This window comes from Musca autumnalis, unplaced genomic scaffold (assembly GCF_047663935.1).
Source record: "Musca autumnalis isolate F117 unplaced genomic scaffold, ASM4766393v1 scaffold_1, whole genome shotgun sequence".
NCBI classification, from domain to species: Eukaryota; Metazoa; Arthropoda; class Insecta; order Diptera; family Muscidae; genus Musca; species Musca autumnalis.
Window position 1 is genome coordinate 299195570 of NW_027411644.1, and position 16051 is coordinate 299211620.

At 34.4% G+C, this 16051-nt stretch overlaps 3 long non-coding RNA genes across 3 annotated transcripts in view; 2 read left to right on the forward strand and 1 right to left on the reverse strand.

Moving 5' to 3' along the window:
- The window catches only part of LOC141389814 (uncharacterized), a 37941-nt gene extending 33441 nt beyond the window's left edge, over positions 1–4500 (reverse strand). The window contains exon 1 of the long non-coding RNA XR_012409183.1: positions 34–4500. This is a non-coding gene — a long non-coding RNA (uncharacterized lncRNA). The remainder of the gene's footprint in view (positions 1–33) is intronic.
- Positions 1014–1617, forward strand: LOC141389813 (uncharacterized). The gene is made up of 2 exons (XR_012409182.1): positions 1014–1147; positions 1217–1617. It is a non-coding gene; the product is annotated as an uncharacterized lncRNA (long non-coding RNA).
- A 3392-nt stretch (positions 4501–7892) lies between the features above and the next one.
- Positions 7893–16051, forward strand: part of LOC141389811 (uncharacterized) — a 35440-nt gene continuing 27281 nt past the window's right edge. The window contains exons 1-2 of the long non-coding RNA XR_012409180.1: positions 7893–8006; positions 11477–11537. This is a non-coding gene — a long non-coding RNA (uncharacterized lncRNA). The remainder of the gene's footprint in view (positions 8007–11476; positions 11538–16051) is intronic.

Genomic DNA, 16051 nt, shown 5'->3' on the forward strand with positions numbered 1-16051 from the left:
GATTCCCCTGATACTAGAAAACAGCCAGGATACTAGAAACGAGCGATCTTTCAAAACTAAAATGACCAGGGGTCTCCTTTGAACAATAACTAGAATGAGTGTGGAATATACATGGGTTTTAATTTTTTTTTTTTCATTTAATTTATAATCTTCAAATGCCAGCAATAAATTTAACCATGAAATCCATTTAAATTTCTATTATCTGTCTCTTCTTACTTGTGTACGAAATAAAAAGAAAATGTAATCAATAAATTTTGTTGTACTATATGCTATAAATAATTAAAACAAGCACAATAATTGGTTATAGTAGTTGTATTGATTTTTCATATTACACATAAATATATTGCATTAGAAAAACTACAAATTGAAAACCCCCCAAAAATATATTGAAAAAACAGAAAAACATTTAACGTTCGTTCAGAAAACAACAAACAGCAATATTCCCTCGCAATGTCCACTACCGCACTTGCCCCACTCGGCAACAAAGTGAATGCATTTTTGTAGAGAAAATTGCATTGTTTGTTTTTCATCAATGTCGTGGTGAACCAAAAAAAAAAAAAAAAAAAAATAGAAGGAAGAAGGTGACAGAAAAAACACAATTGGGAGAAGGAGGTAGTACGAGGACAAAGAGGATATGAATTTGTAGCACAAATTGGCTTTTGGCCAAATTGTTTGGGGTGTTGTGTCGTTGTTTCTGTGTGTGTGTGCGTTCTTTATTTTTGACATTATTTGGTTTTGCTGATACATTTTTGTCTTGTCTATTTTCGTGTGGAGTATAGGATATAAAAAAAGATTTGTACATACATATGTGTATACATAAATATAGGCATTTTATGTGGCAACAAATATTTGCCCAAAAGTACTCGAACATTTGTTGGTGATTTGCACAAAATCAACAACAACAAACAACTACAATTTTTTCATTTGGCACCGTTTTCATTGATTTCTTTCCTTTTGAATGCTGCCGTCTTTGCTTTGCCTTGTTTAGTTGTTTTTGTTTGCCATGTGTTTATGTCATATTCTATTAAAGGAGACTCGGGTTTCTACTTTGTTTAAATAAAAAATATGCATTTAGAAGGTTGTATGTCCTGCTACCATGCAGTTAGTCAGGCATTCATTCAATTGCAAATGGTTTGCCTGATTGCAAGTAAGTCAGAAAAAATGATAATAAAACAAAAATCAATAACCATTTATAATTTATGGGAATTAAAACTAGCAGCAACAACAACAATCAAAGAGCTATAGTAACAATGTCATCTAGCAAAGTCAGTCAGCCAGTCGTTCAGTCAGTCAGTAAATAAATGAGGCTAAACATTTACTTGGTGCCAATGAAAAAGTGAGAGCTCTCATTTTTGCCATGCACACACACAATATTGCACGTATCGAATGCTATACTGCTTTGTGGGTCACTACGATTGACAGGTCGACAGTCAGCCTATTGCATGTTCTTCAAAATGAAAAAAAAAAAAATGAAACTGAAACTGAAACTAAAGGATTATGCAATAGTTTCTATTAAATTAAAACAGTAAGTATTGCACATGAGAAAGAAAAATTGCCATTTGCTTAAAACAAATGTCCTTGCTGATAACAAACACTAAACGAAAGAAAAAAAACGACGTATGAAGTGCTGACACATCCATTCTCTGTTAGATTTGACAAAAGTTCTCGAATTACATGACGCCTGCTTGGCAGCTACTAATCTCGTCATGCCAAGCACATTTATAAATGACTGGAACAGCATGTCCTTGTAAATCTCTTTTCTAAGACAATGGTAGTTGTAATCAGGACGTTATTTTAATGACTGATAGCCATTTCAAAAGAAATAGTTGTAGATTTGGAAAAATATTTTTTTTAATAAATTAAAAAAATTAACACATTCTTTGTGTCTTTGAATTTGTTGTACAGAATTTGTTGGAAGAAGGATCTTGTGAAAGGTCTTAAAACAGAAGAATATACCTTGTAGCATCGTTTGTCTTTAGAAGACCTTGCTTGTCCTTTTTAAATTTCTTCTGTGTATAGAAGGTCCTATGAATATTCTTTGAAAGATCGTTTGTCTATAGAAGACCTGGTAAGGTCTCTTTAACATCTCGTCAGTGTAAAGAAAGTCCTTTGCAAGTTCTTATGTGCAATTCTGCGCATAGAAAGTTTTCTATACTCAGAACTTCTAAAAGGACTTCTACCTATAAAAGTCTGTAATAAAGACGTTTATAAAAGACTCTGTTAAAGTCCGCCTGCCTATAGAAGATACTTCGAAATAGAAGAAAATTTTAAAGTTTTGTCAGAAGAAGATCTTTCAAAAGCTCTTCTGTCTACAGAATATATTTTGTCTATAGAATACACTGTTAAATATCTTCTGCCTATTTCCAAAAAATGGGCTTGCCATTGTAATCAGTAGTGCGATTCTTTAACTCATTTTTGAGTTACCGACAAAAATCGGTAAAATTAAAATGTTTTTTTTTTGCCTTACTAAGGCGAAGGTCATTTATAGTGATATTTAATTAACTCTTTCGAGTTGAGCTGTTAGACCTTAGATATACATTGAAAAATTAAGAGTCTACCGAAATCCCACGCATCCAACCATTACGCTACGTTTCACGGGTGGTTAAGCCGATCTTCATGCGTATTAGGATGTTTTTGTGGCAGAAAGGTGAAAGGCCTTCTGCTGGTAGAATATGCGAAAATAATCTCAATTTGCTACACACCGGTTATTGGGATTTTTTTAGCCACAGATTTCCAAAAAATTAGCTTGCCTTTGTAATCAGTGGAGCGATTCTCTAACTCATTTTTGAGTTACCGACAAAAATCGGTAAAATTAAAATGCTTTTAATTTCGGTAATTAAAGATGTTTTTCGGTAAGTAAGCGACGAATAAAAAGTAGTCGTATAGTTCTACCGATAGTAAGAGTGCTGTCACCTTTTATTTAAACTTTTTATTCATAATTTTGCGTTTTAATTTTACCGATATTTGTAGGTAACTCAATATTTTTAGGTAACTCTATTTAAGGGCAAACATTTTATGGTTTGTTTAGGGTTGGGTTGTTTTCCAGAAACTAAATTATGTTTATGAAGGTTGAAGGAGAATCTGCTAAAGTGGGTCTGGCGGTAAACGGCGAGAAGTCCAAGTTGATGGTGTCGCGCAATGCGTCCATTGAGCTCGGACCAAATGTTGAAGTTGGCTTCTATAATTTTGAGGTAGTAAAACACTTCGTATACCTCGGCAACGCCGTAAACACAACAAACGACATCAGTTGTGAAATAAAAAGAAGAATTATATCGGCCAACAGATGCTACTTTGGTTTAAGCAAGCAGTTTAAAAACAATGCCACATTTCTTTAAACAGAAATAACGCTTTCCAAAACACTGATACTACCCGTGCTAATGTATGGTTCCGAATGAGCGACGATGAACCAGCTAAAAAGGCGTATAAATACGGGCGGCTTGGCGGTGGACGTGAAATTGGCAGGTCGATAGTTGGCGCAAACAAGAGGATGAAGAGATGAAAAGGCGCGGTATTCCAGGAAGCGAAGTAATGAACAGAGTGAAATGGAGATCTTTTCTTAGTTCGGGCTATTGAACAAATGTTCTGTAATGGGCTAGCTAAGTAAGTAAGTAAATCATGTTTATAAATATTTTTGTTAAAAAAAAAACAACATTTTATCGTTGTAAGCAGGACCACAAGGAGTATCTTCGATAAAAAATTTAAAACTATCCCCGAATAGCCTTTAAACTGCACATAAGCAAAGATTTGGCAGTTCAATGGAGAGAAAATCTGTAATGAGGATCACACGAACTACGTTCGGTGAAAATTTCAAACTGAGCCTCGAAGAGCCCTTAAAGGGCAGTAAAGTGACTATTTTGGTACGTGGGTAGGTAGCCGAAGGTGTTGTTTTCCTATTTAGACCTTCTTAGAACTTTGGCTCATATTTTGAATCTTGATCTATGCCTTGAAAATATAACTTTTGTGGGGGAGGTACCAGAATAATTGGATCGATATGACCCTTCTTTGACCTTTATCTGAGTTTAGTCAAAACGTTATGAGATGCAAGGGTTGCACCAAGAGTTATCGATTGCACCAGTCAGCCAACCCAACAGACCGATTGACGGATAGTGCAAAATCGACTCAAAATTGTCTGAATCGGATTTCGTCCAAACATATTTGGCATACAAAACCATTATTTCGATGAGGCACATTTTTTACCATCAGTCTTTAAAATAATCTTAAGCCAAAATTTTGAATTTTTTTGAAGGAGGTACCCCAACTTTTTGCCCGTTATAGACCATCTTGGAACTAGAGATATTCAAGCGTATACTAAATTCGTAGTTTCAGTTGGTATCGACAGGGGTTTTCGGGAACTTTTAAGGAAGGAACTTTCGGGCCTGCACTAGTCCCCGAAAAAAAACGTTTTCATTCCAAAAGGGATCACGAGGACAACCTGCAGTAATATTATTCGAGGTTAGTCCGAAACTACCCTCTTGAAAAAAAATAAATAAAATTGAAATATATTCGAACCTAGTATTGTCTCCAAAGTTAGGGTAGAATCGGCAACTCTCTTTGACAGTTATCTTGCGCACCATTTAACGGAAAAATGTTGAACTTTTGTGGGTCATTGTCGAACTTGATCTAAGTTTCGAAACAAATTTACGAGGTGCATAGATTGGACCAAATCGGTGGATCCTCTTCACAATGGACCATAGGACCTTCTTCACGGAAGACAATTAGTTTTTTTATGGAAACCCATTAGGTCTTCTGCATAGAAGACTTTTTGTTTTTTCTTCGTAGAATATCTTTTAATTGATAACCATAATGTCTTCTTATAGAAGACCATTAGGATTTCTTATAGAATACCATCCTGTCATCATGTAGAAGACCATTACGCCTTCTTGTGGAAGACCAGTTGGTTTTATTATTGAGGACCATTTGGTTTTCTTCAAGGTGGATCAATTGGTCTTCTTCATACACGTTTTTTGGCCTTCTTCATAGAAAAAAGTAGGTCTCTTTGCAGAAGGCCATTCAGTCTTTTTATAAGTCTATTAGGTCCTCTTATATAAGAAGATTATTTGGTCTTCTTAAAGAAGACCATTACGTCTTCTCAAAGACGACCATTATCACTTCTTGTCGGAAACCGTTTATCCTCTCATCGATGACAATAAGGTCTTCTTAAAGAAGACAACTAGGTCTTCTCATAGAAGACTATTAGGTCTTCTCATAGAAGGCCATTAGGTCTTCTTCTTACAGAAGACTACTAGGTTTTCATTTTATAGAAGGCCACTAAGTCGTCTTCTTAAAGAAGTCCACTTGGACTTCTTACAGAAAAATGTTAGGTATCCTATAAGGTCAATACGTCTTCTTAAGGAAGAACATTAAGTTTTCTTATAGATGACCATTGGGTCTTCTTATAGAACACTTTTAAATCTTCTTACAGAAACCTTATGTATCCGTATAAAAACCAGAAAAAGACCTTTTTTATAGAAGGCAACTAGGGTTTCTTATAAAAGACCAATAGGTATTCTTATAGAAGATCATTAGGTCTTCTTATAGAGGACCAGTAGGTACTCTTATTGAAAATCATTAGGTCTTCTTCTTAAAGAAGCCCACTTATAGAAGAATATTAGGCATGCTATAAGATCTGTATGTCTTCTTAAACAAGAACATCAGGTTTTCTTATAGATTACCATTTTGACTTCTTATAGACCTCCATTACAGAAGACTTTATGTCTTTTTTATAGAAGACCACTAAGTCTTTTTTATAGAAGGCAACTAGGTTGTTTTATAAAAGACCACAAGGGTTCTTAAAGAAGAATACTAGGTCATACTATAGAAGATCAGTAGGTCTTCCTAGGTATTCTTCTTATAGAAGACCACTAGGTATTCTTCTTACAGAAGACCACTAGGCATTCTTCTTATAGAAGACAACTTCTTATAGAGGACCTTTTTCATAAGGACACCATTACGTCTTCTCAAAGACGACTATTATGAATTCTTATAGAAAATCGTTTATCTTCACATCGATGACAAGTAGGCCTTCTTCTTATAGAAGGCGACTAGGTCTTCTTATAGAAAAATGGTAGGTAGAACATTATGTTTTCTTATAGATGACCATTTGGTCTTCTTATAGAACACTTTAAATCTTATTACAGAAGACCTTATGTATTCTTATAGAATACCAGACATAGACCTTTTTTATAGAAGGCAACTAGATTTTCTTATAAAAGACCAATAGGTATGCTTATAGAAGACCATTAGGTCTTCTTATAGAGGACCAGTAGGTACGCTAATTGAAAATCATTAGGTCTTCTTCTTAAAGAAGACCACTTATAGAAGAATATTAGGCATGTTATAAGATCTGTAGGTCTTCTTAAGCAAGAACATCAGGTTTTCTTATAGATGACCATTTTGTCTTCTTATATAACTCCATTACAGAAGACTTTTTGTCTTCTTATAGAAGACCACTAAGTCTTTTTTATAGAAAGCAACTAGGTCGTCTTATAAAAGACCGCAATGGTTCTTAAGGAAGCCTACTAGGTCATCCTATAGAAGATCAGTAGGTCTTCTTAGGTATTCTTCTTATAGAATACCACTTAGTATTCTTCTTATAGAAGACAACTAGGCCTTCTTAAAGAAGAATATCAGACATCCTATAAGATCAGCAGGTCTTCATAGAGAAGACCATTAGGTTCTCTTGTAGAACAACATTAGAGAAGACTACAAGGTCTTCTCTCAGACGACCATAAGGTCTTCTTATAGAAGGCTACTAGGTATTATTCTTAAAGAAGACTACTAGGTCTTCTTATAGAAGACCATTACGACTTCTAATAGAAGAATATTAGGCATCCTTAAAGAAGGCAATTAGATCTTCTATAAGATCTTTGTATATACCATTAAGTCTTCTTTAGAAAGACCATTAGGATATCCTATAGAACACCATTAGGATTTCTAATAGAAATCTATTTGGTTCTCATATAGAAGACCATTAGGTCGTCTTATTAAAGGTTATTATGCCTTTCTATAGGAGACCAGTAGGTCTTTTTATAGAAAACTATTTGGTTTTTATATATAATATAGAAAATCGTTAGGTCTTCTGATAGGTGACACTTGGGTCTTATTCTATAACACAATTAAGCTTTCATAAAAAACTACGTTTTCTTATAGAAAACTAATGCGTCTCCTCCGGTGCCATCGTGGTGCAATGGTATAGAACCCTCATTGCACACCGAATGTCCGAGTTCGTTTTCAAGTCCAGACGACATTTCCTATGTATTGCAGTGATGTAAAATTTATCTTCAAGTGATATTTTAAGACATGTGGTTCGGACTCGGCTATAAAAATTAAGTTCATTAACATTGAGCTAATATATGTATGTATATCGGGGTGACCTCATTGATACGAGAGAAGTCTCCACGGTCCCTTCTGGGACGTTTGTGAGAAAATATTTATGTAAGAGTCTCCTCATGTCATGTGGCATGTTGCCGCAAATATGACCACAAAACAGCATCAACTGTAATCTTCCAAGTAACACTGACCCTCTTTCTTTGGAAGCCCGAGCACATACAACTTCATGTACAAGTATGCATATTTATGCTTCACTATTTGCAAGTATTCTATATCTGTTTGTAAACAAAAGAATTAGAAGATTTTTTGTGGTTTTCTTGTTGCTTAACCTTTACCTTAATGCCTCAAGGTCAAAAGAGATAAAATACATTTTTTTTTTTTAAATTTTATATAAAATAAGATTATGTGTGCAATAAAAGAAAGACAGCAAAATAATAAAAAAAAAATAAATAAACAATGATGACATAATTAATTGGCAAAAACTCAAAAAGAAAAGAAAATGAATGATTGCCATTGATGGCGGTTTTACTGTTTGTTGTTGCTCTTAGTTGCTTGTTGTTGGCTTTTATTGTGGGACATTAATTTGCAACGAATAATAGACGGCTTTGATTTATAGTTTATCGAAAGGAGAAGATAGGATTAATTAAAACTAATTGTTTTAAAGAGAAGTTTAAAAGGTAAGCCATTAAAGCTTTTTTTATTAAATAAATGTGTAGAAAAATTATTGGCCATGGCCCCAGAATAAATTAAAAATCGCCTAATAATGGTTTTAAATAATTTTCAAAAATATTTCAATATTTGTATTTATAATACAAAAAATATGTAAACAAAGTGAAATTGTTGAGGCTGACATGTTTAGCGACTGGTTGAAACGAAAAAAAAAAAAACAGATAAAATGTGGTTCTAAAGCTGTTGTGAGCGAAAGAGGAAGAGATTTTTTAAAGTTTTTTTCGTAATTTTTATTAATTTAATTAATCGAGCTCTATGACCTAAGGAGAATAAATTGAAAAATTGATATCTAGCGAAGTCCTTTACATACACACATCAATAGCTATGCGACGATCGTTTCGTTAGCTGGTTAGGCTAACATCCTCAGTCATATTAGATGTTGTTGTTGCTAGACAATTTTCGCCATTTGGAGCCCCTATTTATACATCCAAGATTGCAAATTTGCATTTGTAAATTTCAAATTGAAGCTTTTTATTTCCAAAGACGACTCATTTGTCTCCCTACTATTCGTAATGTTTTAGTGTTTTTCGTGTTTATTTGAAAAAAATTAAATATTATATTAAATAAATAAAAATATTAAATTTATTCAAATAAAAAAATGCAATGGCATTGATTTATTGATAAATATTATATTTAATAAATAAAAAATATTAAATTTAATAAAAAAAAGCATAAACATTGATGTATTGATAGTAAAAAAATACTGCTAAATGTTGGACAACTTTAAAGTTGTTGAATAACGCTCCAGTTTGCTCTAAAAATCCTTTATTCTTCTTTAGATTTTAATTCAGCCTATGACGTAGGCGAGAAAGTCAATTGTTTTCTGTGTCTCAGCCTCTTAAGGGAACCCCCTTCAAGTTTAAATGTTTGCATATTTGTTTGTTTAAATTCAATTTTATATTTGCATATTTAGCAAATTATGTTTTCAATGTCAAAAAAATAGATAACAAACATAAACTATAACCAAAACAAATCGCAGACAAAACAAAATTTTGGACAACAAAGTTTTGTTATCAGAAAATATATTTCTATATACAAATATGTATGTACGTTGTTTTATTTATATTTTTTTGTATATAAAAACAAAACTTAAATCATATATTTTATAGGTTTTATGGCAGCAAAAAAAAAAAAAAAAGTAGACAAAGTCCAGTAGCATTACTAAGAAGAAGAGAACACTTTTTGATTTGCTCTTAAACAAATCCTAAAAATAATATGATTCCCAAATAAATGCTAATTATTGTTGTAGAATAATTTTGTTGAATTGGCTGTGTTAGCAACAAATATGTATATTATGAAGCGTTTAGTCGTCAGGCGACTTCTAAATATTTATTTCATATTTTTTTGGTTTTGGTACACAGTCAATGAACCTGCCCAGACGTTTGTGGTTTCTTTTTTTTTTGGGATTTTTAAAAATGAAATAATTTTTTTTATCGCAATTGTTTTGGAGGGAATTATATTTCAAGTGTGTTTGTGTGCACGTGTGTTTGTCTGTGATTTTAATTGCATGACGATATATTAATTCATAATTTGTGTTTAAATAAGAAATTTAATATGTCTGCATAAATTTAAAATAGAATTTGAATAAAAACCTAATAAGAACAAATTACTCTTAAATAAGACCTTAATGTTGAATAAATGTTGGAACACACTGGCTTACTGGCAAATTTGTTAATACAGAAATTTGGAAAATCCAAGTAGAAAGTGTCTAAACAGATTCTGTATATAAAATGGGGAAAATCCCTAATCAAGTTATATATGTATTTTGAAAAATATTTTTCGAGAGCCATATATATGAGTATGTAGTTCATTTTTATAGCTCTATTGTACCATTTTACAAAGACAAAAAACCTATAAAGACTTGAAAGAACGCATTTAACATGCAAATATTTAAAAACCAGTAAAGAAAGGATCAAGGTCGGGCGGGGCCGACTATATGATACCCTACACCACTGTGAATAGGTAAAATATATATGAGAGCTAAATCCAAATGTGAACAGATTACGACATAATTTGGCACATATATTTCTAGACCAAACACCGTCACACATTTCAAATTTCATCAAAATTAGACATACATAGGGTCTTTGGTGCATTAAATACCTTAAATCGGCCGAAAATATATATGGGAGCTATATCCAAATCCGAACCGATTTCTATAAAATTTGGCACACTTATTTCTAGACCAAATTCCGTCACACATTCCGCACTTCATTGAGATCGGACATATATAAACTGTTTCGTGCACCAAATACCAAAAATCGGCCAAAAATATATATGGGAGCTATAACCAAATCTGAACCGATTTTGATATAATTTGGCACATGTATGTCTAGACCAAATTCCGTCACACATTCCAAATTTCAGTGAGATCGGACATATATAACATCTTTCGTGCACCAAATACCAAAAATCGGCCAAAAATTTATATGGGAGCTATATCCAAATCTGAACCGATTTTGATATAATTTGGCACATGCATGTCTAGACCAAATTCCGTCACACATTCCAAATTTCATTGAGATCGGACATATATAACATCTTTCGTGCACCAAATACCGAAAATCGGCCAAAAATATATATGGGAGCTATATCCAAATCCGAACCGATTTCGATATAATTTGGCGCATTTATCTATAGACCTAATTTCGTAACACATTCCAAATTTCATCAAAATTGGACAGATACAGCGTGTTTGGGGCATCAAATACCTCAAATCGGCCGAAAATATATATGGGAGCTATATCCAAATCTGAACCGATTTTCACCAAAAGCAATAGCGTTCTTCATTAGGCTAAAAAAATGATCTTCCCCAATTTTCAGCCAAATCGAACAATAAATGCGAACTGTACGGTGTGCTGTGTTGCGAACGGACGGACGGACATGCATAAATCGACTTAGAAAGTGATTCTATGCATATCCCGAGAGGGGACTATGGGTCTATCTCTTTTTCTTAGGCATGTTACATACAAATGCACTAACACACAACACCCTTACCGCAGGTTGGTGTAGGGTATAAAAATTGCAAGGGCGCTGTTGTATAACAGAGACATGTTAGAATAAAACAATAGTTGTGTCTTTTTACGTGATAATTAGTAATAATTATTACTAATGTTGCATATTTTGACAGTTGTATAAAGGAAAAGTTGCTGAAAAAAATGTTTCAGCAACATTTAGTAAGTAAAAAGACACACCTAATAAACATAATAAAAGGGCAACATGGAAGTCAGGACAAAAAATATTGAAATAATTTAATATTTGAATTCACAATTGTATTCCATAGCAGTTTCCAGTCCCTCAGATTTTGCTTTAGCTATTAAAATCGCCAACAATGTGATGTCGTAGCAACAGAGTTTAGCTCCATCAGTTGACAAATTTTAACAAATAAATTTTCATATTCTATATTTCTATTTTTTAGACCTTGAACTTTGTGATGATGCCTCTCAATAAATCTGTTACCTACTCGTATGCACATACAAGTAAGTTCATTGAATAACCTACAATTAATATTGAAACACCTAAGATTTATATTTAGCACCTTTTTATCTGTTTGTCTGGCAAACCTGTTTTTTTTTCGTTACGAACGCATGTTGATTTTTGAAAATGATGCAATTTTATAGAAAATAAAATCATGACTTGATGAATATTTTGTAATTGTTGTTGTACTTAATTGCAGTTGTCTGTTAGAAAAAAAAAAATAATAATAACAACAACGGAGAGTATTTTCCATAATTGCATCATAGCAAACGAAAGAAGAAAGAAGAGCCAAGCAAAATTTGTTAAAAATATTTAAAAATGCATTGAAGTGTGGGTGAGAATTGTGAGTGTTTGCAATTTGGCATTTGTTTATTTCGCCAACACCTTTTGTTTGCCTTTGGATAATATTTACTTATTTGCACAGACTCCATACAGAATGATTATGAAACAAACCCAACGAGAAAAATGTGAAATATTGTGGCAACTAAAAACCTAGAAATTAGTCCATAAATGAGAAGTTCCCTCCCAATATTTTATGGACGTACCAATCTGTTTAATTAGAACAAGAAAACTCAAGCTCCACCACAGGGGCATTTTCGACGTTGAAAAATCGGCTAAGCAAAATGCAAGCCACATTTTCGACTGTCGAGAAACGTTTTTGTGGCTTGATGTTCATGTTTAACCACCGTGGCATAGTGGAAAACATGCCCGCCTTGCCCACAGAGGGTCTTGTTTTATCTTCCTGACCACACCATGCCATTGTTCGGCAGTGGTGAACTCCCCCAAGGAAAATGCTAGACACATATTATGAGGTTTTTCGGCTATGACCAACTTCTCTAAGAGTAGTGTCGATTTTCGGGACGCCGTTCGGAATCGTCGATAAAAAGAACTGCAAATAAAATCGATCTGTTCTTCTCGATATGAGACAAGTCTCCGCTTGTCTCTGACGATATATTCGTGGAACTTTTTTTTACTTCTTTTGTAAAAGTGCAATTTTAGACGTTTCCATTTGTGTCTTTAACTAAAACGTCGGTAGAAAAAATCGAATGATAGAAAAATTTGATTTTGTCAAATCAGTTAAAAACTGACTTTCCAACCGACTCATGTCAACTATAATCGGTTTCGTGATAGATATTAGGGTGTTTTGGATACAAATTGGTACCATCAGAGGGTCAATTTCAGAATCGTGATCTCTGAAAAATCTTTAGTAGGAATATCGAAAATCTAATAAGAAAAGTCGTTAAGGCAAAAAGTCGACTAATCGACTAGTCGAAAGACGACTTACCTATGGTATGGGGTAATTTCAGTTTAGACGTTCTGTCTGACCTAGCTTCTAGCACATAATGGAATTTCCCATAGAAATATTGGAAAATAAATAAATGTAAGAAATACACTGTAGCGGGTCTGCGGTGAGAGTTTCGGAGTGCGAGTTCATATGGAACCTTGTTCGACGAGGCGAGTCTTTAACGATCCCTAAATTAACAAATATTACGTTTTATCAGGTGAACTTTAAAATTATGAATATGCGGAAAGAAAAGTAACTTTAATAATAAGTAAAATACGTCTATTAGTAGGCTTGTCCCATAGCTAAGTCTTTGACTGTACAAAAAAAAAAAACATAATGCTCCTAATTCTAAAAATGAATACCAGAGCAAAGAAGCTTTGGAAGTATTCAGCGTAACTTATTGGACGTTTGTGGGTCAGGTATCACAAATAATGAACCTCATTATTCTCCTGACAGACCTCATTATTCCAATCAACAGAGCCTGCACCAAAACGTCTCTCTGTTTAAGATTGTACAAAAAACAATAACAGGATTGTCTCTGATCCATAAATGAATACCAGACAAAAGAGGTTTGAAAGTTTTAAGCTTAACTTTTTAGGTGTTTGCGCGTCAGCTAAACCAAACAGTGTACATCATAATTCTCCTGGCAGACCTGATTATTCCAACTACACCAAAAACATAAAAAAACAATAATTCTTCTTATATTGCAAGAAACCAATTGTAAAATTCGGGTCACATTGGACCTTCATGTACTCTATAAAGATTTCTTTCAGGTCACCTAAAAAGAACACGTTCACTTCGTCTACAAAGACTCCCCTTTTGATCGTCCCCAAAGTCTTCTTTTAGATCGCCTAATAGGACTTATTTACGCCTATAAGATCGCTATTAAAATCTCCTAAAAGGTCGTCTATAAAGACTCGTTGGCACCCTTTTTGTCGTCCATAAAGACTATTTTTTGGTCCTCTATAAATTTTTCCTCCTGGTCGTCTATAAAGACTCCCTTTTTGTCGTCCTTAAAGGTTTCCTTCTTGTCGTGTATAAATACTCCCTTCTGGTCGTTTATAAAGACTCCCTTCTGGTCGTCTATAAAGACTTCCTTCTGGTCGTCTATAAAGACTCGCTTCTGGTCGCCTATAAAGACTCCCTTCTGGTCGTCTATAATGACTCCCTTCTGCTCGTCTATAAAGACTCCCTTCTGGTCGTCTATAAAGACTCCCTTCTGGTCGTCTATAAAGACCCCCTTCTGGTCGTCTATAAAGACTCCCTTCTGGTCGTCTATAAAGACTCCCTTCTGGTCGTCTATAAAGACTCCCTTCTGGTCGTCTATAAAGACTCCCTTCTGGTCGTCTATAAAGACTCCCTTCTGGTCGTCTAAAAAGACTCCCTTCTGATCGTCCATAAAGACTCTCTTCTGGTCGCCTATAAAGACTTCCTTTGGGTCATCTATAAAGACTTTCTTCTGGTCGTCTATAAACACTACCCCTTGGTCGTCTATAAAGGCTCCCTTCTGGTCGTCCATAAAGACTTCCTTCTAATCGCCCATAAGGACTTCTTCCCGGTCATCTATGAAGACTTCCTTCTGGTCGTTTATAAAGACTCCCTTCTGGTCGTCTATAAAGACTTCCTTCTGGTCGTCTATAAAGACTCCCTTCTGGTCGTCTATAATGACTCCCTTCTGGTCGTCTATAAAGACTCCCTTCTGGTCGTCTATAAAGACCCCCTTCTGGTCGTCTATAAAGACTCCCTTCTGGTCGTCTATAAAGACTCCCTTCTGGTCGTCCATAAAGACTCTCTTCTGGTCGCCTATAAAGACTTCTTTGGGTCATCTATAAAGACTTTCTTCTGGTCGTCTATAAACACTACACCTTGGTCGTCTATAAAGGCTCCCTTCTGGTCGTCCATAAAGACTTCCTTCTAATCGCCCATAAGGACTTCTTCCCGGTCATCTATGAAGACTTCCTTCTGGTCGTCTATAAAGACTTCCTTCTGGTCGTCTATAAAAACTCCCTTCTGGTCGCCTATAAAGACTTCCTTTGGGTCATCTATAAAGACTTTCTTCTGGTCGTCTATAAAGACTCCTTTCGTCTAAAAAGAAAAAATTAGTTGCCCATCGTAGAATTTTTTATAGCTTTTGGATAATTATATGTCAGGAAGCATGGACTTGCCCCCCAACAAAACTTTGTATCATTATAATCAGAATCGCAAGGACTGACTTCGAAGAAAATTTCAAAATAATTTAGGGAAAATTTAAAAATTTTGTGAGGCAGTTACACAAAGGTGTTATCCGATATAGACCTTCCTGGAACTTGATATATGTTTTAGGGAAATTTTACGATGCGCAAATCTTGGACAAATGTCAATCACTTATTTAGATTTCGTGACTTCCAACCATTTGGGTTTGTCACCGCAGGATTTTTTAGAGCTTGGACATTGCCATGATAAACATTATATTACTGTAAAAAGGATCGCAAGGAGTATCTTCGGTAAACATTTCAAAACAATCCTCGAAAAGCCCTTAAACTGCAGTTAATCGAAAATTTTGAACTTTTTCGAGGCAGGTGCCCGAAGGTGGCGTTCGATGAAATTTTGTTCAAAGGTTCGGTCAATCAAACGTTCAATTGGTAAGTTATCGTTCTCATCAATAGGGTCTGCAAGGACTACCTGCTATAAACATTTAAAATAATCCGAAAGTGTCCTAAACTAACTATTTGTAAAAAATGTTGAAATTTTGTTTAGGAATTACCAAAAGAATGGACCAATTTATTCTATATTCGAACTTGATCTGATGCCGGTGGTAATCAAAGGTGGACCATCTTCCAAATTGATTTATGTTTGAACAAACTATGACATAAACAAGTAAGAACGTATCAGTAAGCTGTGCCGACACAGAAATACCCTACGCCTCGAACCTAAAGAAATTAAGCAAACGCAATATCTCTGACGTCTATAGGTTTTTTTTTGAGTTTTTGACTAATTTCTATACCATTATCTCATGAAGTATGGACTTGCACCGAAAAAAATCGCACCACAGTGAAGGAGACCGCAACGACAATATGCTGAAAAAATTTCAAAACTATCCGAGAGCAGATCTTAAACTTCTCTTTTTTCCGAATTTTGTGAGGGATGTACTCAAAGGAGTGGACCGATATAGTCCATATTCGAACCCGACCTATGCCTCAAAGTAATATTACCATGTCCAAAGTTATGAGTTATCCTGCACACCACTTTAGC